Source organism: Grammomys surdaster, unplaced genomic scaffold, assembly GCF_004785775.1.
Source record: "Grammomys surdaster isolate TR1022 unplaced genomic scaffold, NIH_TR_1.0 125679, whole genome shotgun sequence".
In the NCBI taxonomy this organism is placed as follows: Eukaryota; Metazoa; Chordata; class Mammalia; order Rodentia; family Muridae; genus Grammomys; species Grammomys surdaster.
The window spans coordinates 1,360,161-1,386,632 of NW_021620516.1; the positions used below are offsets into that span (position 1 = coordinate 1,360,161).

General features: G+C 41.9%; 1 protein-coding gene across 1 annotated transcript in view; it reads left to right on the plus strand.

Moving 5' to 3' along the window:
• Positions 1-6,796: 6,796 nt before the first annotated feature.
• Positions 6,797-26,472, plus strand: part of C1qtnf7 (C1q and TNF related 7) — a 96,903-nt gene continuing 77,227 nt past the window's right edge. Inside the window, exon 1 of the mRNA XM_028787823.1 lies at positions 6,797-7,213. The gene's annotated coding sequence lies outside the window, so the exon portion shown is untranslated. The remainder of the gene's footprint in view (positions 7,214-26,472) is intronic.

Consider the following 26,472-nt stretch of genomic DNA (forward strand, 5'->3'; position numbering starts at 1 on the left):
AGGGAGGGAGGGAGGGAGGGAGGGAGGGAGGGAGGGAGGGAGGGAGGGAGGGAGGGAGGGAGGAAGGAAGGAAGGAAGGAAGGAGAAAGAAAGGAGAAAGAAAGAAATGGAAAGAAAATAGAAAGTTACCACCTCTTCTGGAATAAACGTGACAAGAGGAGTGTCTCATCCAATGAAAGATACACAGTTCCCTAGTGTGCCCATAGAGAAGGAGAATTCCTCCAGAGGAGCTATGATCCCATTGTGATCCACTCCCAATCCTCCTCTGTTAAAGAACAACTGGACAAGAGCAAGAAGATAATGCAAAGAGAAGACAGTAGGTAGCATAGCTTCCTTTCAATGAGCTGAAGATGAGCTGTGAGAAGAGACACAAAACTGCCCTCCCTCCTCCTATAACACAGCCTCTTCCTGAATATGCTTTTCATGGTCTTTAGATCATGGAGAGCTTCTGCATTCTGTCAATCAAAGGTTTGTTGAAAAACTTGGAGCATTTTACCTATAAGCAGATTAAACGCATCCTTCCTGCATCTGTGTCCCACAGTTTGAATGTGTCCCCAGTAAAGAAGCATGTGCTGGAATCTTGTTCCCAGTATGATAATGCTGCAGGTACTGGAAAATTTAAGAGGTGGGGGTCTAGTGGAAGAAGTGATAGATGACCCACTATCTCACTGAGGATACCACTATCTGGGAAGAGGTAGGTAGTTCCCTGAGATCCCAGTTACATCTCATGAGAATACTTTATTGGAAAGCAAGCCCATCCCCCATAATTGATCCTTTTGCATTTATCTGGCCCCTTTTGATTATCTGCCATACTGTGGCAAGGAAAGGATACTAATATGCCATATGAGCCCTCTAGTCACCAGAATCAGAAACCAGATAAATCTATTTATAAAGTACCCAACCTTTTTCACTGCATTATTGCAACAAAAAACAGACTCATAGACCATGTATGTCTTTAGTGTCCTTTTTACATTCACTGTGAGCAGGAGAATGGACTGGACCAATCAATCATCAGCAATCTTAGAGACATTTGTTTACTTCTACCTAGGAATCCTCTCAGACTTATACAATTGCCTGGGGGTACATATAATTGTCTGATGGAGGAAACAGATGAGGCAGAGTCAGTTGCCACAACATTGTAAATTCAGTTCCAGCCTCACCAAATTCCAGAAGAATTGCCTAAGCTGTGATGGATAAAATTATCAGAATAGCCCAATATGCAGATTTTTGAAGAATAATCCATAGCTAACATTTTCAGTGACTACGTTTCTGAAGAAGTTAATGTTAGGAATAGTTAATTGATGTCCTTGGAAATTCCTGTATTTGTTTTACTATACATCTCTTATCATGGAACATTTCAAAGTTTAGTTTCACAGACAATAACCCAAGGACACACTGGAATAATAAAAATTATAATAATGCAAGTCTCACAAAGACACTAGCTTTAGAAATACAGCAAAGAAAGGACAGTTAAGATTTGGTGGTAGGGAGTTTTGATAAAGAGGAAACAAAACTAATAATGTATGTTTAAAGCCTTAAGCACTTGGGAGGACTGCTATTAATGACATATCAATGACATTCTGGAAGAGTCCATTTAAGGGAAGATGATTTAGCCTTGAATATTAAACCTGAGGAATTGAACTATTTCCTGGAATGATAGATGCCGGAAAAGAACCATGTCACATGGAAGATGGGGTGTTTTATCTAAATCATGAATAACTGACTGGAAAATGATTCTGCATATGGATGCCTCAGAGTGATGAATCTACATGACCACATACCCAGAGGCCAAAGATGAGAGGGTACTTTCTGAAGAATAAGAGAGGTGCGTTCTCAAGGGTGAAAGAAGACTTGAACTGTAGCTCAAATGTTGACTCTTAGGTCACCTTACCATACTCCTCAAGAGACATTTAGCTGTTAATTGAATATTGACTCACTGGAGGGTAGCCAACCAAGCTGGCAGCCTAATTGAAATCATGTTTCTTGAAGAACAAATGCAAAAGCCAGACTCATTGGACTTGAAGAAAGATGTAGCTGGTGGGAAAGAAGGCAAAGAGTTACTTTTGACTGTTTGAAAGCCATGTATATGTGGGAAAGGGGGAGATGTTCTGTCCAGCAGGACATTAAACAGGGGCCTGGGGAGGTCACCTGAATAAGAGTGGGGGAGCAGGCAAAGAGGAAAGGAATGACGACCTGTCTATAACCTGATCAGATCGTAATTTTTACTTTTGCACACACAGGTTATATACACAAAAAGGCAGGATGTGGGGAAAGGGATGACGAAGGAGTGTGGGTGTTCAGGGGGAGTACAGATATCTTCCAGAATAGAGTGTCAGCTGGGTGAAGGTTCAGGGGACAGACCACCATGACTCCGCTTATGATTCACTTGTCTTTATCTAAGTTGGTACTATTCACCAAGGTTACCCATCTACAAGGCCTTATGACTAGGCTTGACAGCTTTCCACCAAAGCTGTCTGTTTACAATAACTCCCAGCTATCTGTTTCAGTGTTTTTCCACAGAGACCCAAGACTTGGTGCTAGCAGGCATGTATGTCAGGCCTATTGCTGATTTTAGGCCTATGGCTGATTTTAGGCCTTCAGTGTATAAGCAGGGCTGCTCCTGACAGGCAGACATATTTAATGTTGCTCAGAGATGTTTTGAAGCTTTATGACATTGTGCTCCTCCTTTCCCCTGAGAAAGGTTATGTAGAAATAGTATGGATACCAGCCAAGATTTTGCTGATGACCAATAGTGAAGATGATGAGAATAGTGAAGGGATATATTAGAATATCCTCAAGATTTCTTCCAGATATGTAGTCTTGCTGCCTACGGTCAATGTTTTCTACAATAAGCTGATCTGTTATCCTTAATCACCAAGATAGTGAAGCAAGCACCTTCGTATTAGTTCTCTGCCAGTCAGTCTTCCATTATTTTAACAAAATACCCGAGTTACTAAACTTACAAAGAGAATAGGTTATTTTGAGTTATAGTTTGGGAAGTTTCGTGCTATGCCTGATTGACAGGATGTGGGGGAGGCATGTGTAGTACAGCAGAACTGTTAACTTCATACCTAAGAAATGACATGAGGGAAGAATTTCTGGATCCCACAATTCCCTTGGGGTAATATGCCAGAAATATGTCAAAAACATAAAGCTCTCATATGAGGCTCTGCCCCTTAAAGGTCCAGCCACCATCCCGTAGGACTATTATAAGGATAAGATCAGCAAATGAGTCTGTGGGGGTCATTCCAGATCCCCATACCACAGCACCCACCAAGTTTAAAATACACGATGGGAAAGGGAGAGTCTACAAACCCCAGACATGTCTTTGGTCCTTCCATGTCCTCAGTGGCCAAGAGCAGCAAGCATTACATCATCATCTGTGTATAGTCAGACATGGAGGAGAGGCTGCACCACCTGAGTGCCTTCCCTTGACACTGGGACTCATCTTTCTCTAGCACTCTAAACAGAGATCGTGTAGTTCATCTCTGATCTCCAAACTTAACAATGTCTTCCCAAGGGAAGTTGGGGTTTCATACCAAGATGTGTACCTCCTCCCTCCTAGCCTCTTTCTTCACGTCCGTGGGTAATTGATAGAACTTGGCAGAGATTTATTAGAAAATCCAGGTGAAGCCACCTGGGTTTCAAGATATAATTGGAAACTTGGCTGGCTGCAGCATACGAGCCAAGGGTAATCAAAGTTAACCAAGAGAGCTCAAAGCTTAATACATGAAAAATGTCTGAACATTATAATCACATTCAGAGAAGGGCAGACGTGCTTTCTGAGTAAAAACAACCTGCTATGCTTTAGAAAAGCTCTCAGAAGGAACCAGAACATATCTTAAATATCTCCCCTGCAATCAGGCTAAGGGAAACGGATGACCTACAAAGGTTTTCTTCACCTGCCCCAGAGATAACTGCTAAGGGGAATGGATAGCCTACAAAGGTGCTCATCACTTGCCCTGGAAAAACTTTTAGGCAACATTCAAGAGTTTGGATGAATTGAGGGAACCAGACAGTCTATACACAAACCGAAGCCTGGCTTCTTACTAGCTCTGTGACCATGAGCTACTTACTTAACCTCTCTGTGTTTCAAGTTGTCTATCCATAGAGGATTATGTTAGTTTTTGCCTCATAGAACTGTTAAGAGAATAAAACAAGTTAGTGAATTAAAGATAGATAGAGAGACTATGGATGTAATAAATAAGTAGATATAAATAAAGAGACATAATAGATAATAGACAGATTGCTTGATAATAGATGATAGATTAGACAAGAGAAAACTTTTAGAAAAGATGATTATTTATTATTATTGTTGTTGTTGTTGTTTAAATTGTGGTGACAGTTTCATGGTTCTATATTTTCCTCCAAATTCATCAAGGTGCATATCTTAAATATGACCAGAATTCCATCTTATCACTACATTTAGATCAAAGGCCTTACTTACTGCATGACCATGTCCTAATCTAGCAATCTGGAAACTTAAACAGAAGTCCATAGACAAAATTGTCTCTGTTTCTCTGTCTCTGCCTTTCTGTATCTGTCTCTGTCTTTCTGTCTCTATGTCTCTCTGTCTCTCTCTCTGTCTCTCTCTCTCTGTGTCTCTCTCTTTCCCTCTCTCTCTCTATCTCTTACACACACACACACACACACACACACACACACACACACTTACAAAAGGTACAGCAGCAATAATATAACCAACATAAAAATTCTCACAAAAGGGTGAGATTATAGACAACAGTTACTGATAGTCTGACCAGCCAGCTAGTAAAGGCCCTGCCTCTTCATGACAAAAGAGTCTTGGATTTCCCCTCTAGGAATACATATGTCCATTGCTGTCTGTATTGTTTTCTGCTGCTGGCATCATTTCCTTTTGGTAACATCCCCAATGGCAGCTTTTCTCTTAACCAGAAAGGTAAGTATTGGGGAGTGTGCCTTCACATAAGCCTGCATTTCATATCCGACATGTAGAAGAAATTGTTTTCAGACCTGAAAGACATTCTTAGTATAGACTTACAAAACTGCCAGCAATATAATTTGTAACAAGATATTTGCAGACTCCTTCAAACCATAAAATAGGTGTTCCTTTCCCAGATTCCCTTTCCCCTTTCATTTGGGTTTATATCTTGACCATTTCTTCCCTGGCATTGTCTCATTCTCAAAACACCTTGCCAGCTACACCTAGCAGTGGCTGGCCACACAATGTGTGTCTTCTTCCATTCCTTTCCCCTAAGCTAAAAGGTTATTTACCATATATTGCCTTCCAAGTTACTGTTCTTATCAACATCACCAAAAGTTTTCCACTTCAAGTCATGGACTGTTGGCTTTGCAGCCCAATACACAGCCTGTCACAGTTATCCATTGCTACCTAATGCCCCTGAGTTAACAGTTTTGATAGAACAGAATCCATGTCTGTCACCTACTTTGGCATTGGTTAGGATGCTCATGCTAGCTTCTGTGGTAAACTTCATAAGATGACTTACTAAATCCCGAATACATAGAAGGGCACCTGATTAGCATTTATCAAATAAATACTTGATAGTATACATATGTACAAAAAAAACACCACTGTTTGATACATTGGTACTTATACTTTCCTAATTTCATTTTTTAAAAAGTAAAACAATACATTCAGGATTTACAGGGAATGTGAGTCCATCATGTGAGTTCAGTTCTCCACACTGTGCTCTGCCTTGAGATTACTCCCCAACAGAAATGCAAGCAAAGGAGGCCCCATTATTCCTCTGATTCTCAGTATAGAAAACTTAAAGCCTGTTCATTTCTCTGTAAGCTTAGGTTATTTTTATTTGTATTTATTATTCATATACTGTAAAATGTTTTAAATGCTACCTATTGTGTAATAGTTACTTGACAGGACTCTAAAACACAAGAGAAATAATGAGGGTTCTTTGAAATAAAGAGGTTCTATCCCTGAACTAGTATGTGTAATTCTGTGCAGTGAGCATACTTAATGGAATGTGTCCATGTCGATGTTTCTGGTCGTTCTTGAATGGTCTAACTGATGCTTTGTATTCATTGAGGAACTTTTATTGTACAGATAGTCATTAAATTTGTCAAAGTCATACATTATCCTATGTTGATTCCTACATAAATTATGAAATATTGATATTTTGAAGGGGAGTATTATGGAAATGAAAATTGACACAAACTGTTTATTGCTATAAACATAAACATCACTCCATTAGTACTTACTGGGCACAGGTTACTTAGCAGGCACTATGTAAGACCTGTTTTGATATATAATATAAAATACTTTTAAATCAATATTTAAACCATGCTTTAAACACTTGTTGTAATTTTAATTCGTGTGTGTGTGTGTGTGTGTGTGTGTGTGTTGAAAGTGGGAAGAACTGGATAGTAAAATGTAAAATATAGTCACCAACTAAAATGCCAGAAGATTTATTCTGATTACAGGCTAAAATATCAAAGATTTATTCAGTTACCTAGACATAATTTTCAAAGTATGTATCCTTCCTAGATTTATAACACACATGTGGGCTAATGCTTAAACAAGACTAATGTAAATAACATCATCTTAAGTTTTTTCCTGTTTCATGAAAACATTGGTGATAAATTAAAGTATAATCTTAAAGAAACAATCCTGTTGACATAATTCCACTGGTTTAGCCCCTTTCCTAACTTGCCAGATAAACTCTGCTGATGCTTCAGGAAACGATGCCTGTCAATCTCTAGATACTACTTGAAAAGGCTTCAGGGATTCAAATCCACACAGTGCAAACAGCGATGGCTGCAGAGAGGCGGAAAATCCTCCAGATACCTGAGACCCTTGCTTCGCATCTGCCTCTGTCTGGGGTTTGCAGAAGAACCTTGCCCACTCCTCCTCATTCCTAACGAGTGTATATAGTAAACTCTTTGAAATGTGAGTATTATGGGAAGGATCGCAGTTGCTTTAAATTATAGAAGTTGGCAAGTGCCTGGGAGAAGGAGTGGGAGGTTGTTTAAACTGAGAAAGACGGTTGCAGAACTTCGTACGACAGCATGAGCTCGCGCTCCGCACACATCCCTTACTTTCCTTCGAGACACTTCTCTGCATTGTTGTGGAGCAGCTTGACTAATAAGCATATTACTGCTCTGAATATTTTTAATGCTTTCTAAATTCATGGGAGAATCAAAGCAAGGAAGTCTCATGTTTGAGGAGGACGTCTGAACCCAGCACTGCCCAGAAAAGGTAAGCTATGGCTTTTCCCTACAGCCTTTCCCTTTCCCTCTTCTATTTGGACTTTATCAAAATATTTACAGGAAGAACCACAGACAGCTACTTGTAAGGAGATGGAGGGACATGTGGTTAGAATATCTACAAATGATAAATCAGTGGATGAACTCAACAGCGGTATCTCTCCTACTTTCTGTTCCGTTTGGTGTAGTAAACGTCTATGTATAGAAATGCTCTTTCTCTTAGAAAAGGTCAGAGGGCTCTCTAAAAACCCCAGTTTTTGAGCATAAGCTGTTATGTGGGCAGTGGGCTAATGTATGGTCTAATTTCAGTGTTTATTTTTTTTCTACAAAGCTTGACTTCCAGAGCTGAGAGTCTAAGAACTGGTAAAACTTTCTCATAGATTGTGGTAATATCCTAAAATGTACTCTCAGTTTTGGTTACTGTGACTTACTGTTCTGTGGAATATGTTTTCTTACAGTTAAGTAAACCATTTGACTCTTGTAAGAATCTACCAAGAAGTTACTAACATTAATTTTAGCTCCCTGGAGGGTAAAACAAAACAAAACAGTTGAACGTGACATTTTTAGCTTAAGTCAAATTCAGCCGAGGGTGACCTTATCTGAGAAGGGTGACTGCCTTGTCAATTGTGCTTCAGATAGCTCTCATGTTTTTCTATGCAATGGTCATCTAAGAAGCATCTTGGGGTGGAGGGACATGTGAACATTCTGTGTCGCTTTCTATTTCCGGGAGAAACTCTGTTATCAGGGAGTTCCTATTTTTTAAAGGCAGAATTCCAGGTGCAAAAAAGAAAAGTCGCCAAATATTCACTGAGATCAGAAGATGGATCTTGCAGCAGACCAAAAATTTTTAGCCGAGCCCTGCATCCACTGTTCTGTGTGCGCACACATGTGCGTGCTCGCAGGCAGAGATTTAAGAACTGTAGGTTTGATTGAGCTGGGGTGGTTGGGACATAGATGTGACCTCAGTCTGCAAGGCCCACTGGTGTAGAAATATTAGCAATTAAGGCAGTTGGGTGTGGGAGGGAATGGGACGTATTGTTATAGTCGCCGGCTCCAGCTAAGAAAGCACTTTACTGTCTTGTTATTTTTTCCTTCTGCATCAAAGTCTAGTTACATAAGGAGGATTACTGTGGCTTCTCTTGCCTTGAGTTCTTGGTGATTAAAGTCAGAGTAAAAACAACACTGTAAAAAAAAAAAAAAAAGCAAAGAGGTGACTATTAGTTTCTGGCAAGGTAGTAAAGGGACATTTGTTAGCTCCCTCCCTCCACCACTAACTAGTGGGGTAAATAACCCACAACGGCTAACTCATAGACACTTCTCTTCCATCTCTTCCCTGCTTTCTTTTTCTGCCTCTATTCTACTCACACCAGCTTACAGACCACGACGAGAGTGCAGAGGTCGGACAGGCAAAACTATCCCCACAGCCTCTCTCCCAGTCCTTCTGGTCCACCCTTAATCTGTAGAGGAAGCCCCCACCCTATCTGTAGGGGGTCTCCAGTACCCCACCCATGACCTCATCTCAGGCAGCTTAGAGAGCGGGATGGCCAGCGCTTGCATGGCGCCTGAGCAGACCCTGGGGATGGGTGTGGCCTAACAATGCGCAGTATGGCATGACGTGGCTTCCCACCACTGGCTCCCACAGAGGCTGGCAGCATTTCTAGAAACAAAACTTGCCAGACCCCACCCCAGAGCCCAAAAAGCATACCCCCACCCCAACTCACACCCCATGAAGATGAAAACAAAGGCAATCAGGGTTGCTAACAAAAATCCCCCAAGCCAGCTGACTCATCTGAGACTCAGCCACGGGGGCTTTGGGATGAAACATGGATAATGCCTTGGAAACAGCCAGTCAGGATTGTCTCCCAATGGGACTTGATGAGAGAAACCCAAGGTGACCTAACTGTGTCCTTGTTATAGAATCTGGGAGAGAGCAACAACCTCTTCTAGGAACTGAGGTACAGGTGGGGATAAGGTTAACTACTGAACTGCCAGAAGGACATAAGCTACCTGACTGACATGCTTTGGTGTGAACCAGGCTTAGCCAAGTATGTGGGCATATAGAATCGGCCTCCAGTCAGTAGTCCAGACTTGACAAGACAGGCTTAGGAATCAACGGCTAACGGGCTAGAAAAGTAACTCTGTGTTCTTCAAGTCTTTCTAGAGGTCCCACTGTGTGCCAGGCACTTTAGCAATATGCTTTAAGAGCAATCTTAACATTAACAGCAGTGCAGACAATAGGAGAACACCAAGAAATGTCTTGGTCTTGTACAGCAGTCCATTTGTGTCAAAGAGAACTTTATACAGAGCAGCCTTTGGAGCCTCCAAACTATACTTTGGAGGCTGTACCCTTTACCATGAGAAAGCCACAGGATGGTGCACCCTAGCACACAGGTATAAAGGTCATCTCAGCTTTCCAATGGGGAAATATGTGGGTGGTGAATCTGTTTCTCAGTTAGTTCCAAGGCAACAGGTTTTATGGCTGTTAAGTAGAGGACAGTTCAGAGTATGGCTTGATCAGGCAACTTCGGGAATGTGGAAAGCTATGAACCCCAGTTAAGCAGGGCATTTGGTTTCAACTTCACAGATGTTAGACATCGAATCCCAGCTTGCACCCAGTGTATAAACTTGGATCCATTCAAATATTGGTGTCTTCGCTTGTTAGATGAGAATGGCAAATGCATTCGTCTTCTGAGGGTATTCTTAGGATGGCCTTCGAGAGTCCTCATGAGAGTCTAGGCAGGACAACTTCATAAAGCCAGCTGTGATCAGCAATTCTCAGTTGGGTTTCCTGCAGGACCTCTTTCTATTTGTGCTGATTAGCATGTTTTCTGGCTCTCCATGAGTGGGATCATTAAATGTTTTCTGAACTTAAAAAAAAATAAACGCGAGCATGAATGCGTACTGAAAAACTAATAAGCTGAGAACAAGTGTCCTTACACTTCATGAGCTTTCCGAAGACTTAACAGAAATGTACCGATTTTCACTGGCCACTTTACCTGATGCCCAAATCAGAAGCACCGCTGAGAGCCAACTCATATCTAAGAAAATTGACTTATAATATCCAATTTCAACTTTTAGAAGGAAAAGGGGCAGAAAAGTAAAAATGTCATCACTGAGTGAGCACTGGAAGCCTCAGTCTCTCTATCTCCTGGCCAAGGACCCCACTGTACAGTGTATCCATGCTAAATTATCAGAAACCTCTATCTAACTTCCAAGGACTTCCCAACTAAAGGGAGAGAAGATGATGTGCAGTGCAGATCTGAAATGCAAAGTTCAGTCACTGTAATAGAGGATGCAGAAGGGATTGTGAATAAATAAAACTTCAAAATGAGAAGAGCCCAATAATCAGATGAGCCAGCCATGTTCCTTGATGTCTGGCTTGTGCAAAGGAGCCCTCTTGATCCTACACATCATGCCAAACTTACATCCTGAAGGTAGGAGAAGAAAACTCATTCCACACACAAGGAAAACTGAGACCCAGAGGAACTCAGAAAACTTCCTTATCTTATAGAGTCTAAGTGCTAAAAGAAGGGGGAGGGTTGTCTGCAAATGGAACTTCATCTGATGCCCTGGGTCCCTGGCCAGGAAAGTGTTTACAAATCAGGTAGCATGCAATCCAGATCCCTAGAGGACTAGTGAAGACCGGTGGGTGGGGCATTGGACACTAACAGTACAGGAGAGCACTGAGGAGTGTCAGGACAGCTGTCCTGACAGAACGGATGTGCGCGGCAGAGAGTGAAGTGCCAGGGAAGATAAGGGGCAGACACTAGACTGCACTCACAGTAAACCTTGAATGCCAGAACACAAGGTTTGGTTGTTGTTGCTGTTGTTGTTGTTGTTTTGTTTCACACAATAACCATTAAATGTTTGCAAATAAGAAAGCAATGTGATGATAACAGAGAGAAAACCTTGCTAGCAGCTAGACAGTGAAACACCAGTGGCAAAGCCCTTGGAGACAGTATGTGGAAAAGGGTACACTAGGCTCAGTCTACAGAGTCCAAACCATTGCCGTGACCATTGAAATGACAACCCTCAGGCTTCACCAATCCACATTCCCTGTGGTCTTCCTCAATTCCAGTACAGTGGACAGGGGTAAAGAATGAGGAGTGTGGGAGGGGCATGCTGGCCCCAGAGAGCCATCCCAGTCCACACTCATGAAGATGATATTCTAAGGGCTTTTATGGAAATCATGAACTATACAGTTCCCTATTCCATCACGAGGTTCCAGACTTACATCATATCAAGCAGGCACGTTTCCAAAACGACCTTTGACTCTACGAAAGTTTTATGAGCTTACAGCTATAGCAGTTACATAATAACGGTATTGGCATGCAATGGTGGGGGTACTTGTTTTAATATATCCATTTTAAAAGGATAAAAGTCCTTCTTCCTGGCTGTCTGCCTTTTGCAAAAATAAACTCTCTTATGTCTGAGAATTTTGACAGCAGTTTGTACTACATTCTTTGAGTTTTGAATGATATGCACAGGGGATGTTTTATGAGCTTCTGCAATGCCCAGTATCCCAGGTGATGGCATTTAGAGATCAAGAATTAATTCCCCTTGATTCCCCAAAGCCTTACAAATGACAGAAGCCAGAATCTTGATTTACAAGCAGAGGTCTGCAGGAAATGTCACATTCCTGTCCTGTCTTTAATTCAACTGAAATCTGAGTCCAAAAATTCCTATCAGCGAGGCCTGAACTTGAAACATTATTGGTGTTGCCAACTCCACCTTCTGTAGCACCAGGATCAGGCAACGATCTCGGGCAAACCCCCTTCACCCCAGTTAAGACAGCTTGCATTGACTTCATGTCCCTTAGGCCTTTGAATCACACCTCCAAACCCTGCCTGGGAACTAGGAATCATTGAAAAGATGGGGAAGCCTAGTATCTGAGCATTACTAGGCAGCCCTGGCCAATGAGATATGACAAACGGTGATGGATAAGCACAGTAATTTCTCATAGACTCTTCAATCCAAGTTTGGCAGATCTGGGAAAACCTTTCATCTAAACCCCTTTACTTCCTCCTCCCCCATATATACTTTTTTAAAATGTTGAAATAGTGGTTTAATTATACTTTTCCCTTCCTTTCCTTCCTACAAGCTCTCCCATATTCCCCTCGAGACTCCCTTTCAAATTCATGGCCTCTTTTTTTCATTCACTATGACTTCATGAATCATCGTGTATTTGTATATACCCATATATATTCTTAAGTATAACCTGTTGAGTTTTATATAATTCTCTTACTTGTGTCTATGTTTTCAAGGCTGACCATTTGGCACTGGACAACTATTTGGGGTGCTTTTCCCTGGGGAGGACCACCTCTCCTGCTCCCAGTGTTACTCAGTTTCCTGTAGTTCTCTGTATAGGGTTGTAGCCCCACAAAGGCCCCTTTCCCTTTGCAGTTTAGAGAGTTGCCTAGTGTTGTCCTTGTGATTCTGGAACTCTCTGAAAAGAAAGGCAAAAATTTTCTCTTTCCTTGAAACAAGGAAGCACAAAGGGTCTGGAAACATCCTTGAAATGCTGAGGTGGAGATGGAGAACAGCACATAAATTAACACTTCAGGAAGTGATTCTGTCCTGTGACCTTTACATATTAAATAACCACCAGGAAATGTGTGCACCTCACTAGTTAATAAAACAAATTCTTCAGAGTTTACAAGCTTCCACCGAGAGAACATTTACCATGTTCACATGAATGATGCACTTTTCTTAAGTGCCTGCTACACAGCCAGCACTGTACCCATACTGTGGTAACATTAGGTAAGGGGAGGTGAGAGGCTCGCCTAAGGACCTTTAGGTAGTATGCATATGCACACGTATGCATGTATGTGCTTGTGTTTGCATGAACATGTGCATGTGCTTATGGAGGCCAGAGAACAACTTGGATATTGTTCCTGAGGAGACGTTCACTTTTGTTTTCTTTGAGAAAGGGTCTCTCATTGGCCTAAGGAGGCTAGAGAGACTGCCCACTGTACTCCAAGGATCTGTCTCTGCCTCCTCAGGATGGGGATTTCACAAGCACACCACCATGCTCACTCAACATGACTTCCAGATTTTTAAACATGGGTGTGTGCTAGAGTTATAACACAGGTCCCTGTGTCTATATGACAGGCTCATTACCAACTAAGCCATCTCTCCAGCCTGTGAAGTAGGTATTTCCATTCATATTTATCTCAAAAAAATAGCCACATACTTTCTATTCTGCCCCACAGAATTCCAGAAGAAATTCCTTACTTTTTGTTTAGCAATATAGAGCTCTGATCTTGACTAATCCTTCAGTAATTACTGAAGTAATTAAAATTAAATGTTTTATTATTTCATTCTATGTGGATAGACGTTCTGCCCAGATGTATATCTGTGCACCAGGGGCATACCTCAGGAGTCATTGGGTCCCCTGGTATTGGAATTTCAGACAGGTATAAGCTGCTATAAATGGACCCCTGGTCCTCTAGAAGAGCAGTCAGTGTGCTTGACCACTGAGCCATCTCCATAGTTTCTAAAATACATTTTAAATGGAGGTCTTCTGTCAATATAAAGTTTCTACTTGGTGTGGTAAGAAGCATCCAAAATGGCTTATTATCCTGTCTGCTAGCTCTTCTCTGTGATGGCAGATGGATGATCCATTCCCATTACGGAGAGGGCAAAAAGATACAGGATATTATCCCATGCGGAGTTGGAAAGTAGACCAAATTCTCATCCATTCTTCTGCCTGTAACTCAGGAGAAGAAAATGTCTCCTAACTAATGAACAGCTACATCACAGAAAAGCATCAGGCTGATGCAGCTTCAAGCCTCTGTGTTCTCCCAGTAATGCAAAGCCAGGGCTGATACTGTCTCCCTGAAACACATTGCTACCAGATGGTCTCAGACAAAATTCAAGAGCAGTCATTAAAACACTATTTGCTAGCTAATGGCCAACATCCTCCAAACAGCTTATCCCCTTAAATTTGAGAATTTTTTTAGAGCATTGTGTTTTTTCTAAATTAACATATTTACATAAGACTTTATGAAGTAATTGCTATTTTTCTCTATTCTAAGCTCTAGTTTGACATTAACCTGGTTTGGCATCAACTTGTTTACCAAGGCATTCCATCAGTTTCCGGGATCACTGCCGTTTCCTTGTACACTCTACAATAAAGATCATGTTTCTAAGTGTGAATTTAGAGGATATTATGCTTTCAATGTGTTCCCCAAATGTAGGTATTGAAAGCTGAGGTCCCATTCAGCAGTACTGGGAAGCAGAGCTTAATGAGAGGCATTAGGTCACGTGGTCTCCACTGCATTGAGTGTATTGATGCCCTCAGCACAGGGTTTCTTTGTCATGAGTTCTGTTGTATGTATGTGCTCATGTCCTGTTGCTTTCTAAACAATATAAAACATCATCAAGGCCCTCACTTATGAGATAAGGGCTCTTTGATCCAGCATCCAGAACTTAATGCTTGTTACTTGTAAATTGTCCAATCTCCAGTACTCTGTCATAGCAGTACCAAGGCCATTGAAAAGGGAACTTTCAGCTTTTACCTCTTGAGCACTCCCCACTTGTCAGCTTTGTGTCTTCCACCCTCCTCCATAAACCTCACTCTTGTGAGCACCCAGCCCTTGGTTCTTAGGTAGACCTACACAATCAAATGTCTGAAGCATCTGAGTTCATTTCTATTAATGAATTTTATCCAGCCATCTTATTATCTACTAAAGAACTGAAACTTCATATAATTCTAACGTAATCAGGAGATGTAATGTACAACTCTTGTTTCTTGAAGAAATTTACATACTATGTCCATGAATACACTCTATGTGTTTGTTTTACATTTGCCCCTGAGGTCAACTGTGAACACTATCCAAATGGACTTTTAAACTCCATCCAAGATATACACTTTACTTTCAGCTTTAACAGCAGCAAGTGCAAAATGCTGATGGCTAATAAAAATCACCTACAGATCACTAGAAAGTCTTCATTATATCAGAATTTAGGCGTTATTGAGGGCTTATGATTTTCCTTCTGCCTTCTTACATAGCAAGGGAAAGTTCTCTTTCCTCTGTCTGACTTCTCCCAACTCTCTAGGATCTCCATTTATGGGAAGAATGTTTGTCTATGCTCTGTGACTTAATTAAGATGTGTGTGTGTGTGTGTGTGTGTGTGTGTGTGTGTGTGTGTGTCTGTGTGTGTGTGTGTGTGTGTGTGTGTGTACGCACATGTTCCCTTGACATAGAGTCCAGGCTTGACCCTAGGTTTCAAATGACCTCCACATCTCCCATCATAATGTTTACTTTTCTTGTTACTATGATACAAGTGTCTTGACAGAAGCAACTTAAGGGAGGAGGGTTTGTTTTGTCTCGTATTTCAAGTGTACAGTGAGTCATGACTGTGAAGTCAAGGCAGCAGGAGCCTGAAGCAGCAGGTCACTGTGCATCTACAGTCAGGAAAGAGAGAGCAGCAGTTGCTTATGCTCAGCTAGCCTTCTCCTTTTTTCTCAGTCCAGGACCCATGTCCAGGAAACGGGGCCCACTTTTAGAGTTTGTCTTCCTACCTCAATTATCCTAACCAAGATCTTCCCTCACAGATGTTTTTGTTGGCTTATCCCAGAGGTGGGTCTAGATCCTTTTTGGTTGCTAATCCGCTAATCAGTATACATACCAAATCCACCTCCAAATTCTGAGGTACAGAGACTACTTAATGATTTGCCCTGAAAAGAGAAAGTAAGGGGAAAGAGACCAGGGGAGGGAGGGGGGAGGGGAGGGAGGAAGGAAGGAAGGAAGGAAGGAAGGAAGGAAGGAAGGAAGGAAGGAAGGGAAGGAGAAAGGATGGGAGGGAGGCAAGGAAGAAGAAAGGAAGAAAGGAAGAAAAGAAGAAAGAAGCTTTACCCCTAATCTTGAGTTAGCAAGAAAGACTGCGGCAATCAATTAGTGGTCTCAAATAGAAAATCAGATGTTTCTCAGCGTATCTCTAACTACCACTCAGGGTACTGTCTGGCACCCACAGTACAGGGGAGCTGTTAAGCTTTGTGACTCAAAGATGCAATTTCTATTAATGCTAAATTTGCACCAATAACCCCATAGGGAAAAAAATAACAACTAAGATATTCTGTGTCTTAAAATGTTTCTAACAAGATTTCTTCCATCCATATTAGATTTCTGTTTTTTCCTTTTCTTAGTTAACTAAAGTTAATCATAAATTAAGGGCCTAGAATTATGATCTTTTTCTATGGCAGTCTCAGCCCTGACCTTTCCCTGCTTTGTGACAATGAGTAACTCTATTTTGACCTGTCTGAGCTGCTGTTCCTCCCTGAAAATGGAACCAATGTCTACCTATAGCCCAGCTCCCTAGATGCATTGATACACTATGTAAGGAAAAGTGTGTAGACTGGGAGGTAAACCACAAATGAGTTATTGCCAGGAGCCTCATCCTTAAGGCAAACTTGAGAACTTCCCCTTGACCCCTTTACTATAGTGGATTTCTTCCCTATGAACAAATTAACATCTAATTTAATGAATACAAACAAAATACAAGTAAGAGAAACCCAAGCATACCAGGGGACTTGGGAAGGGACTTGGGTGAGAGTGTAAACATGTCAAGGAAGGTAACTGCAGCCAAGCTGGATGTGTTTCCATGACGTTGCAGGCACAATGACAAGCACATTCCATGCCACCTGGCCTTGATGTGCTTCCGTTATGTCATGTGCATTCATCCACAGTCTCACTTCCTACAGTTTCCTTGTAGATCAGCCGCTTTCAGCAGTCATCTATGGCCTGCGAAGATTAAATAGCAAGTTACAGAAGTAAATAATTCATGTTTTAAGTTATACACCATTCAGAGTAGTATAGTAAAGCTCATAGTATCCTGCACTCTCCTCCCTGGGACATGAATCCATCCTTTGTCCAGAGTATCCCTTCTGTGTGTACCACCTATGTCCTAGTCACTTGGCTGCCTTTCCAGTGATCAATCGGAGTGTTCTGACTTCACAGTGCACACCTTCACAGAACCCTATTTTCCTTGATACTGAAACCAGAGAGTAAATATTTACTACAGTTCAATTTTTAACATTGCTGCTTATTATTATTGATGCATTCACCCTCTTACTATACCTACTGGATCAATTAAACATTATCATATATGTGTATGTTTAGCTTTAAAAACCCATACTAAGTGTAAGTGAGGTATTGGCTATACACTGGGTTTTCAAATGTTATCTCTGTAGAGAAAAGAGCCTATGAGTGTCTGGTTTGGGATGACTTGTGCTTGCTATTTGTATACACAACTCAACTCCTTCTCTGGTGTTTCTATTAGTGAAAGAAAATATAACCACTTCTCAAAAATACAATATCAGTAGGACACCAGCAGTTTTATGGGCAATGCTTTGAGTTAGCAGCCACCGTTATATACCTACAGGCCTAAGCAGGAGCCACCCACAAATGCACATAGAGAGAGAAGACATGGGGAGTGTGGACCACATGCTTTAGCTGAAGCAGATAGGTTCCTATATGCTCTAGGGATGGTATCCAAGGAAAATGTGGCCTACCCGTGTCAGAGCTTCAGATTTTTTAATAAAATATTTAGATTTCTTAATGAAATTTTCCTGAGTGAGAGACATGGCCCTCTCAGCAAAAGGCTTGATGAAGAACCAACTCCACAACTCACAAAAACAAACAAACAAACAAATGAAACAGACATGGTATCATGGGCTTGTAAATTCAGCCCTAAAAAGGAAACTAAAGAAGAGCCTTGGGGCTCTGCTGGCTTGCCTACCTCGTCTAATATGTGACTGAGTGTCAGGCCAGTGGAACACTGCTTCAAAAAATAAGGGGAGTAGCTCCTGAGGAGTAACATTCATAGTTGTCTCTGACCGAGTGAGCGCGCGCGCGTGCGCGCGCACTCGCGCGCACACACACACACACACACACACACACACACACACACAACTTGTGATGTGTTTGCCCTAGAGAAACAGCACTTTTATATGGTTCAACTCACTATTATATAGAAATATTTTAAAGTTCTGTTTTATTGTCATATGAGAAATCTCGGGAGCAGTTGCCACTCAGCATTGTGACCTGATTTAGCATGTACACATATGCAGATGTTCCCAGCAGGCATGTACACATATGCAGATGTTCCCAGCAGCAACATATGCTGCAGCATACGCTCACCCAGCAGAAAGTGCAGCAGTCTGTAAAGCCCCTTCATATTTTGAAACACCACTATATATAGCTCACACTATACATCTGTCCCTGTAGGACTCAAAGCCTTATGTCAGAAGCGACAACCACATAAGTGAATTCATAATTTGTTGGCCAATGGAGCTAGCATCATCACATCTTTGGCCATAAGTCTCAGAGAGTTACATGTAAAATATATTTCACTGCCCATTCCCAAAAGGGTAGCCGGTGGAGCCAACGATCAGATGATTCTGTCATCTGCTCTTGGCAATGTCAGTTTCTATATCCCTTAGCTCCTCTGCAGCAATTCAGTTTCTCCTTCATCTCTCTCTTTTCTGGTCCTTAACTAGGCTGGTGTCTGACAGCTGCCTCCTCCACTGCTTTCTTCCTGTACTCTTCTTTGAACCGTGACTGTCTTTCATTTTCTGCTTTCTGTTTACCCATCTTGTCATCCCAAATTCTGTGGTCTCATTCCTTTCTCTCCAAGTCCACCCCTTTTGTGTTTCCTCACACCCTCTCTAGTTTGAGCGTGCTCTCTCTCTCTCTCTCTCTCTCTCTCTCTCTCTCTCTCTCTCTCTCTCCATTTTTATCTGTGCATCTGTCTCCTTCAGTTTCTAAGTCCCTAGATAACTGAGGTTTCTAACACAGTATTTGGGTTTTTAACAAACATTCCATAAATACCAGTCAGTCCTTTTGTATGTGATTTTAGGTGAAGGGAAAGAAACATGCAAAATAAACAACTGAAGTGGAAACATCATAAAATCAGACCAATGAGAAGGAGGAGAAATAAAATATGTGACCCAAAAGGATCAGTCTAGTTAGAATGATTGACCATGAAATTCTGCTTCCTGGCAGGCCTCCAGTGAATTTTTAGACCCACGCATTCTCTGGCGCATGGAGGGTGAAGAGCCAAAGGAGAGGAAATGAATTCTCTTTTTGCCTTGACCCAGCCCTGCTTTTGGAGCACATATTATTCCCCATAACTCCATTTTGTTTTCAGCAATCCATTAATCTTTCACTGCACACCCAGTGCTTGGTTGTGTTAAAGCCTCATTCATATCCTGTTTGGAAAGTTGTTCTGTATGGTAAATACAAGGCTTCTGATGAAGGCCATTTACGTGACACCGTTGCTATGGTCTTATGAAAGAAGACTTGTAAGTCTTGGTTATTGAGCTTCCTGGATGCAGGTTCCAGCTACAGGGGGTTGTTTTAAGGGGGAAAGAATCAGATAAAGGAAGGGATGACAGCTCTTCAGATTCTTTTCCATTTTTCTTCAAAGGCACTCAGTGCTTCACCCTTCCTTGTGTCTTGTTTATCACCTTCTCTCTGAGACTCATTTCAGGTTAAATATCTTATTCCAGCGAGACTCCCAAACTTTACTGTGAATGCCTTGATACATAATCTAACAAGCCATCATGGTAAGGGCTGGCTCTAGAGGTGAGTTCAGCTCTTGTGTTTTCTAGCTGGTATCACTGGTCAATTGGTTTTTCATCTGCATCTCATTGTATAAAGAAAACAAAAGGATGGGGGCATCCATTATACTCATGATAGGGGTAAAGCAGACAAGCATAAGAGTAACAAGTAATCCAGATCCTTGCTTGGTTTGAGCCACATGCACATCATTCTCCCAACAATATCCTAAACAATATCCTAGCCAAATGGGACAGCACCTGCATTGAGCTACATGCCTCCCTTCTCCAAAGCAATCTAGTCATGCTCTAGCCCCCTAACAACAACACTTAATAAGACTATCTTCTTTTGTGGTCAAAACAGATCCTAACACTAAGGACAGTGGGACAAGCCAGTCTAGACTGGTTTAGACTCTAAGTTTAGGAAGAAAAACTCTATCCTCAACATAAACATTTGGAGAGAAAAAAAACTCTATTTACCATCTTATGCCTATGTGTAATTTGCATATGATTACATATGCCTAATTACACAATATTAAAATCAGATGCATCACAGGAAAGACATATCCAATGGCTTACAAAACTCAAACCTATCAATTAAAACAGAAATCACCCATACTCTGATCCCAGCCACTAACTTTTCCTCCTAGAGCCACACGAAGAAACCCCTGGCAGTCCCCTGGCAGTACCCATGGGCACTGAGAAAGGGCCTGTGCTAGAAGCTCTCTAGATCTTTGTCCTGTCTGTACTTTCACATAACTTCGGAGTGAAACTTATCCATCCTGTGCTACTTGTGTGTGCTTCTTCGTTTTTTTTTTTTTTTAACAAGATGCCAAGGACCTATAAACACTAAGTCTAGACAGAGACCATCGGTAACAGGGTTTCAACGAAATAGTAAGACACTGTGTAAATAAACCATAGCTACTGTTAAAATCCTGTCTTCACCCTTGGGAGTGGACTAGAACAGAAATCATTAGCAAGCAGGGTGTGGACTGAATCGTGGTACATTGGGTTCTCTTCCCTTCCTTCTTTTGTCCTTCCCCCTTTTTTCTCTCTTCCTTCATTCTTCTCCTTCTAATGCCCCCAGTATGAACACACATTTTATGAGCATCCTAATTAAACACAACCTGTGTAGATTTCATGGCAACAATTCCAACTGTAAGCTGACTTCATTGAAAAACCTTCCCTTTTTGCTACACAAGACAAATATCCTGAGCCTGACTTAGGTGACATCCTGAAAGGGGTTGAGGTGCCTGGTGAGAGGAGAAAGCATGTGTGACAGTGTCATGTACCTTAAGAATGTGGCCATTGCAGACATAGCCTCAATCCTGGCTGCACCTTAATTACTAGTAAGGGAGCCTCAAAAAGCCCCTAAAGTGCTAGCTCTACCCACAACCATTACATCAGAGCTCTGGGGGTGGAGCCGAGGCGTGCATAATTTTTAGAGCTCCCCCAGTGACTTTAAAGTGCAATCTTTATAAAGAATTCCGAATTTAAGGACTGTGTTAACCAACGGTGTGGAAAGCTGCTGAGTCCTCAAGGCTTTGTGTCTCTCCCTTGATTTGACGGCACTGATTGTCCTTTAGCCCCTGCAGAACCCTTGTAGGAACTTTGAAGAAAGGGAAGCCAGGCTGTGGAAAGAGGGCTACAAAATGCCCACAGCAATTGTACCCTGTGTTTTCAACAACAAGAACAACAACAAAATGGTGGACAGGAGGGAATGGGGATAGGAGAATTATCAAAAATAATACAACTCAGTTTCAGAATACAATTGATTTTTAGAATATGCAAGACCTAAGCATTTTTGAGCCAGAATAAGTCAAAACAAATCACATTAGGTTTACGAGATAAACTTTTTTAAATAGCGAGAAGCTGTTTGCCTTCACCCAATAGATTTATCAGAGGGTCTTGACCAAGTGGCTTCTCTCCACCACACTTCATTGTATATTTCTTTTTAAATGCTGCTTGTGAAACTGGAAAAATGTGTCACTTCATTACCTCTCCTTATCTTCACAATTATCCCATGAAGTGGCTACCCTCCATTTTACATATAACAAACTTCAGATGAGTAAACAGGACTCATGTTGCACAGAGTTTGCCTAAAGTTAGTAAGAAGCCAAACTAAGACTCAAGTCTGGGTCATTATGAGCCTCTCAACCTCACTGTCTTTGACCCTGATGGTCTGGATGCAAAGCACATCTTCAGTTCCTGCCAAGCTGGGCATTCATTTTATAACCTGAAAAAAAATGAAAATGACAACCGAGCCTCAAAGGCTATGCCAAACACCAGAGTCTCAGAATAAAAGGAAAAAATATCCCCAAGGCTGTAGCTATCTTTTCAGGTCCAAATCATTTCAAAGAAAAGTGGAAGGGTGTGAGGTCTTTGCTTTCATTGACACAGATGCCCAGGATGTTGGTAAAGGAGCAGCCAGAATAGAAATTGTCCATAACTGCCACTAATCAGGAAATCTCACTCCCTCAGCTCTGGAAAGTCAGGGTTCGATAGGAATGATTGCTGCAAACACCATCCATCTCTACTGTCTGCTCATTCCTCCTCCCTGGACAAGCACGCCTTGCTGACTTCTGTCTGCCAAAGAATCCTGTGTGCCAGCTCATTTGGCTATCTCCTCTTGAGGAAACCCAGTCTCCACAGCCTTTGATTGCTCTGAAAACTGATTAGTGTCCATTTGCAAGCCACGGTCTTCTGCTAATGCCTCCAGGTGTCTGTGATCCACAGAGCTTTGATTTCTGGTCTATTAACTTAGAAGAGAATTAAACCTAATAAAAATCTAGCATTAGCTCCAAATAGCAGCATAATGCAGGGCAGTGAGATGCTCTCCTTTGGTCTGCAGAATGCAGAGATTTGTGTGAGTTCTCTTCTCCAATGAGGGGAATGAGCAAAATGTCACTTCCTCCTCATAAGAAAGGCTGATGCAATATCCCCTTGAAGGAGTAAATGGCACTTTATATTGCCTTAATAAAAAAAAATTTTAAAAAACACTTTAATGCTACGTTTAAAGGGGGAAACTGGCTTGCAACTTCATTCCAGAACAAATTTAGGTTCCTCGAGAATAAATCTTATTAAGACTATAAGTTGGCTTGTTCAGTTTGGATAGAAAAAAAAGGACACAATGTCCAATAAAGCAAAGATTAACTAAGCATTTATTTCCTTTCCAGCTCACATTTTCTTTTTTTTTTTTCAAAAATTATTCTAACAAGATTTTGAAAGAAGGCATGTTGTACGTCTGTAAATACAGCCATCTCTGACAGAACACATGACTCAGACCAAATTGGTTCAGGGAGTTTATGGCAATTTGGCCATGGCTGCTGTCCAGGATAGTCACAGTTTATTGCAACAGTTATAAGGAGAAGGGAGAAAGTAGGTACAGGCTCAGCATTCTGCCTGGAGTGGGACCTCAGCTCTAACTGGGTGCAGGGCTAGTATTATCCTCCATTATCAGCCCCCCCCCATAGTTGTTTATCATCACCTCTTACCCAAAATGAAGCTGAATAGACAATATGATCAGTACATGCTTGAGATTGGTGTATGAGCTGCACTTCACTAGTTTTTCAAACTGTGTTGGAATCCATACATAAATACGTCTTGGAAGGTAACAACAACCATGGAAGAAACCATCTCTAAGCTCCAACTCTGGAGGCAAATGTCCCCTTTGAGTACAAAGCGTTCATAAGGCACATCCTAGCATTCACAGCCAGGGTAACAGGTTTCAGCGGCCTTGCCCACAGTTAGTTGTGAGGGAAGCTCTTGTAGGCGACTGGTGTGTGCACTTAATCACCATCAAAACCCAATTTGCAGCTAGGAAAAAAAAATGAGGCAAAGGAGTCCCAGGAGAAAAGGATGCACAGGGTTCTAAAAGAATGAGAAAACCCACATATATCATTAGGAACAGGGAAGGAGAATCTTGCCTGTGATATCTTCCCTGAAGGCCAAGTAGCTCTGTTTTGACAGAAAGGAATGTTCTGGAAGAAAAATTGTAAGATGAAAGAAAGAGATTAGAAAAGGATTTGAACTGTGAGAGGATGGAAATGGAGAGGAGGTGATTCTGACTTTCTTCTGAAAGGAATTGGAAGCCATCAAAGGCTCTTGTGTGAGGGAGAGACATGTGGGAAGCAGAGTTTGGGAAGATTAAGCCACTGCAGTGTGGGAGGGGGGGGATTGTAGTCTGAGGCCAGGTGGGGGCCTTCCCTGTCATTCTAAGGCTCTCTGGAGGTCAGAGCTATGTGAGGCTCTGAGCTCTTTGAGCTCATCTGATCTCTACCCTGGGCACAGGAAAGCCTAGAGGATGAGCCAGTGGCCCAGAGCTTGGCCTAATGTACTTCATACTGAAGGGTCTAAGTACTCTTGGTCTTTGATGTGGAAATGCCATCAGGACATTGAGTGGATTCCAGAAGGTCTTCTGGGGGAGAACACACAATAGGGAGGCCCCACACAACACACATGTGGACCTCAGCGAGCAGAAAGATGCTGATGAGGGGGGAAGCAGACTGGAGGAAAAATGAGATCTTTCCCCCAATGCGGTAGAACATAAATTTGAATTATGAGTCCTAGTGCAGAAACAATACGTGAAGCTTCACTTGAATATGGCTAGTGCTTGAGGAATGGTTTTCTGCAGACATTCTGCCTTATACTCTGAGTATTCATCCATGCACATGAGGCTCTCATGAATTCTACAGAGCAATCTACAGAGACTAATGCACCAGGGGCATCCTAGCCAGGACTCAAATTTGGAAGCAAAAGGTTCTTTCACATTGCTTAATGGTTATACAAATTCAGAAAACGCTATGCTAAGGGACAAGAATTGAACCCGCTGTCACTCTTAGCCATGTGACCTTGGGTGACTTTGCTCATCACTGAATAGTAATAGAAAGACAAGGGTGCAGTGACACTGCAACTATGACAGCATCTTACTCAAATCAAGGAGGTGGCCTAGCCTAGGAGTGAGCAGGATCAGATATCAACGAAGACAGAGCCAGGAAGGAAAAGCAAATGAGTCTTGTAGGATTCCTGAGAATTCAGAGCTCACTAGGTATTTGCCTTACTTGGTATTCTCATGCACAAGAGAGTCACACTGGATAATTCATGAACACCTAGATCAGTTGAGAGAGACCAGAGAACAAAAAAGGAAAGGTATACTGTGGCTTATCAAACAATGAGCTCCATATTGTAACTATGCCCAGGGCCAATATTATGGGGCTGATCCTAGAACTGAAACTGAAGAGGAATCTCTGACAATATGATGAATAGAAATGAGTAAAAGTAGATTAATGCTACCAACATTTAAGTTCGAGATGATTCTACCTTACAGAGAACTCTGTAGAGCATTGTAAGGCACATAGTGACACAGCTCCTTCCTGCCTCCCAACTAAACCATACAGTCTCAGCTACCTCCAGGAAAGTGCTCTACCACAGTCCCATGCCTGCACTAAACCCCACATGCAGAGAATACTAGACAGCTAAAACAAATGTTAGTGTAAGGAACTGAATTGTGGAATAAAACAATACATGTCAGCATGGAAGATAATTTACAGGTTGTCATTCAAACCTCTAAAAGCCCTGACAGGCTATCTGGCACCTCCTTGAGAATTCTTGGTGGCTACTCATTACTTTTAGAGCCTTGTGTATCTAGGTTCAGATAACCTGTTAATGCAGGCTTCCATCTCTTCCAAAGAATGACTCTTTGCCCAGGAACATCCTCAAAATGCATGACCAGGCCAATCAAGAAGTAGTACCCACTCCTAGACTCTGAAAGCAAAGGAAAAGAAAAAGATGGGCATCCTACATAAACCTGGGAGGCCAGGTGACAGTCCCACCTCTATCCAGGCAGGGGTAGATATAGGCTGGCAGTATCCTCCCTATGCCAGCATCCCTAATGTCCTCTGTGGCAACAGCCCTACTGTCCTCAGGTTTGGTCTAATCTGTCAAAGTTCTGGCAGACCTGACAGTAATGGCCTTCAGAGGCCTCCCCTTGGACAAACTGAGTAACCAGGGCTTTGAGGCTGCAAAGGATAATCAGGCATTGAGAGTTCTTTTCTGAGGGCAAGAGTAGCCCATACATCTTTTAAACTGTTAGGTGAATTTGCAGCTGTAGAATCTGTGAATAATGACTATTTACAAACCACACGCGTACCACACTATAAAACACAGTCCTCATGGCCCATTACAGGTGTGTATCTAAAATCAATAGTGTTGAGCTAGCAGCACTGAGCCACTGATGAACTACTCCTGCCGGGAAGTCTAGGGCTCTGCTCCTGAAAGCCTTCACGACAGTCTCAAGTAACTGATGACTCGCAAACCTCATCTTGCCACGTTTATGTTTAGATCACCTTTTCCATGTACCACTGAATCATTACCATTGAATTTCTTACCAAGAGCACTGTAGCTTGTACATGAGCAAGGTTTTTCTGCCATGCAGTTTGCTCTGTAAGACACAGCCTTCCTGTTCTTAGGAATACTAGAGAGGAAGCTAGTCATGTCCATATTTTTGTGTTGACTTCATTTATTTCTATTTTAAGTGTATGAGGGTTTGCCTGCATGTATATATGTGCACCATGTGTATACAGTGCCCATGGAGGCCAGAAGAGGCTGTCAGATTCTTGGGACTGAAATTATAGACAGTTTTGAGCTGTCGTGTGAGTACTGGATATTGAACTCAGGCTCTCTGGAAAGAG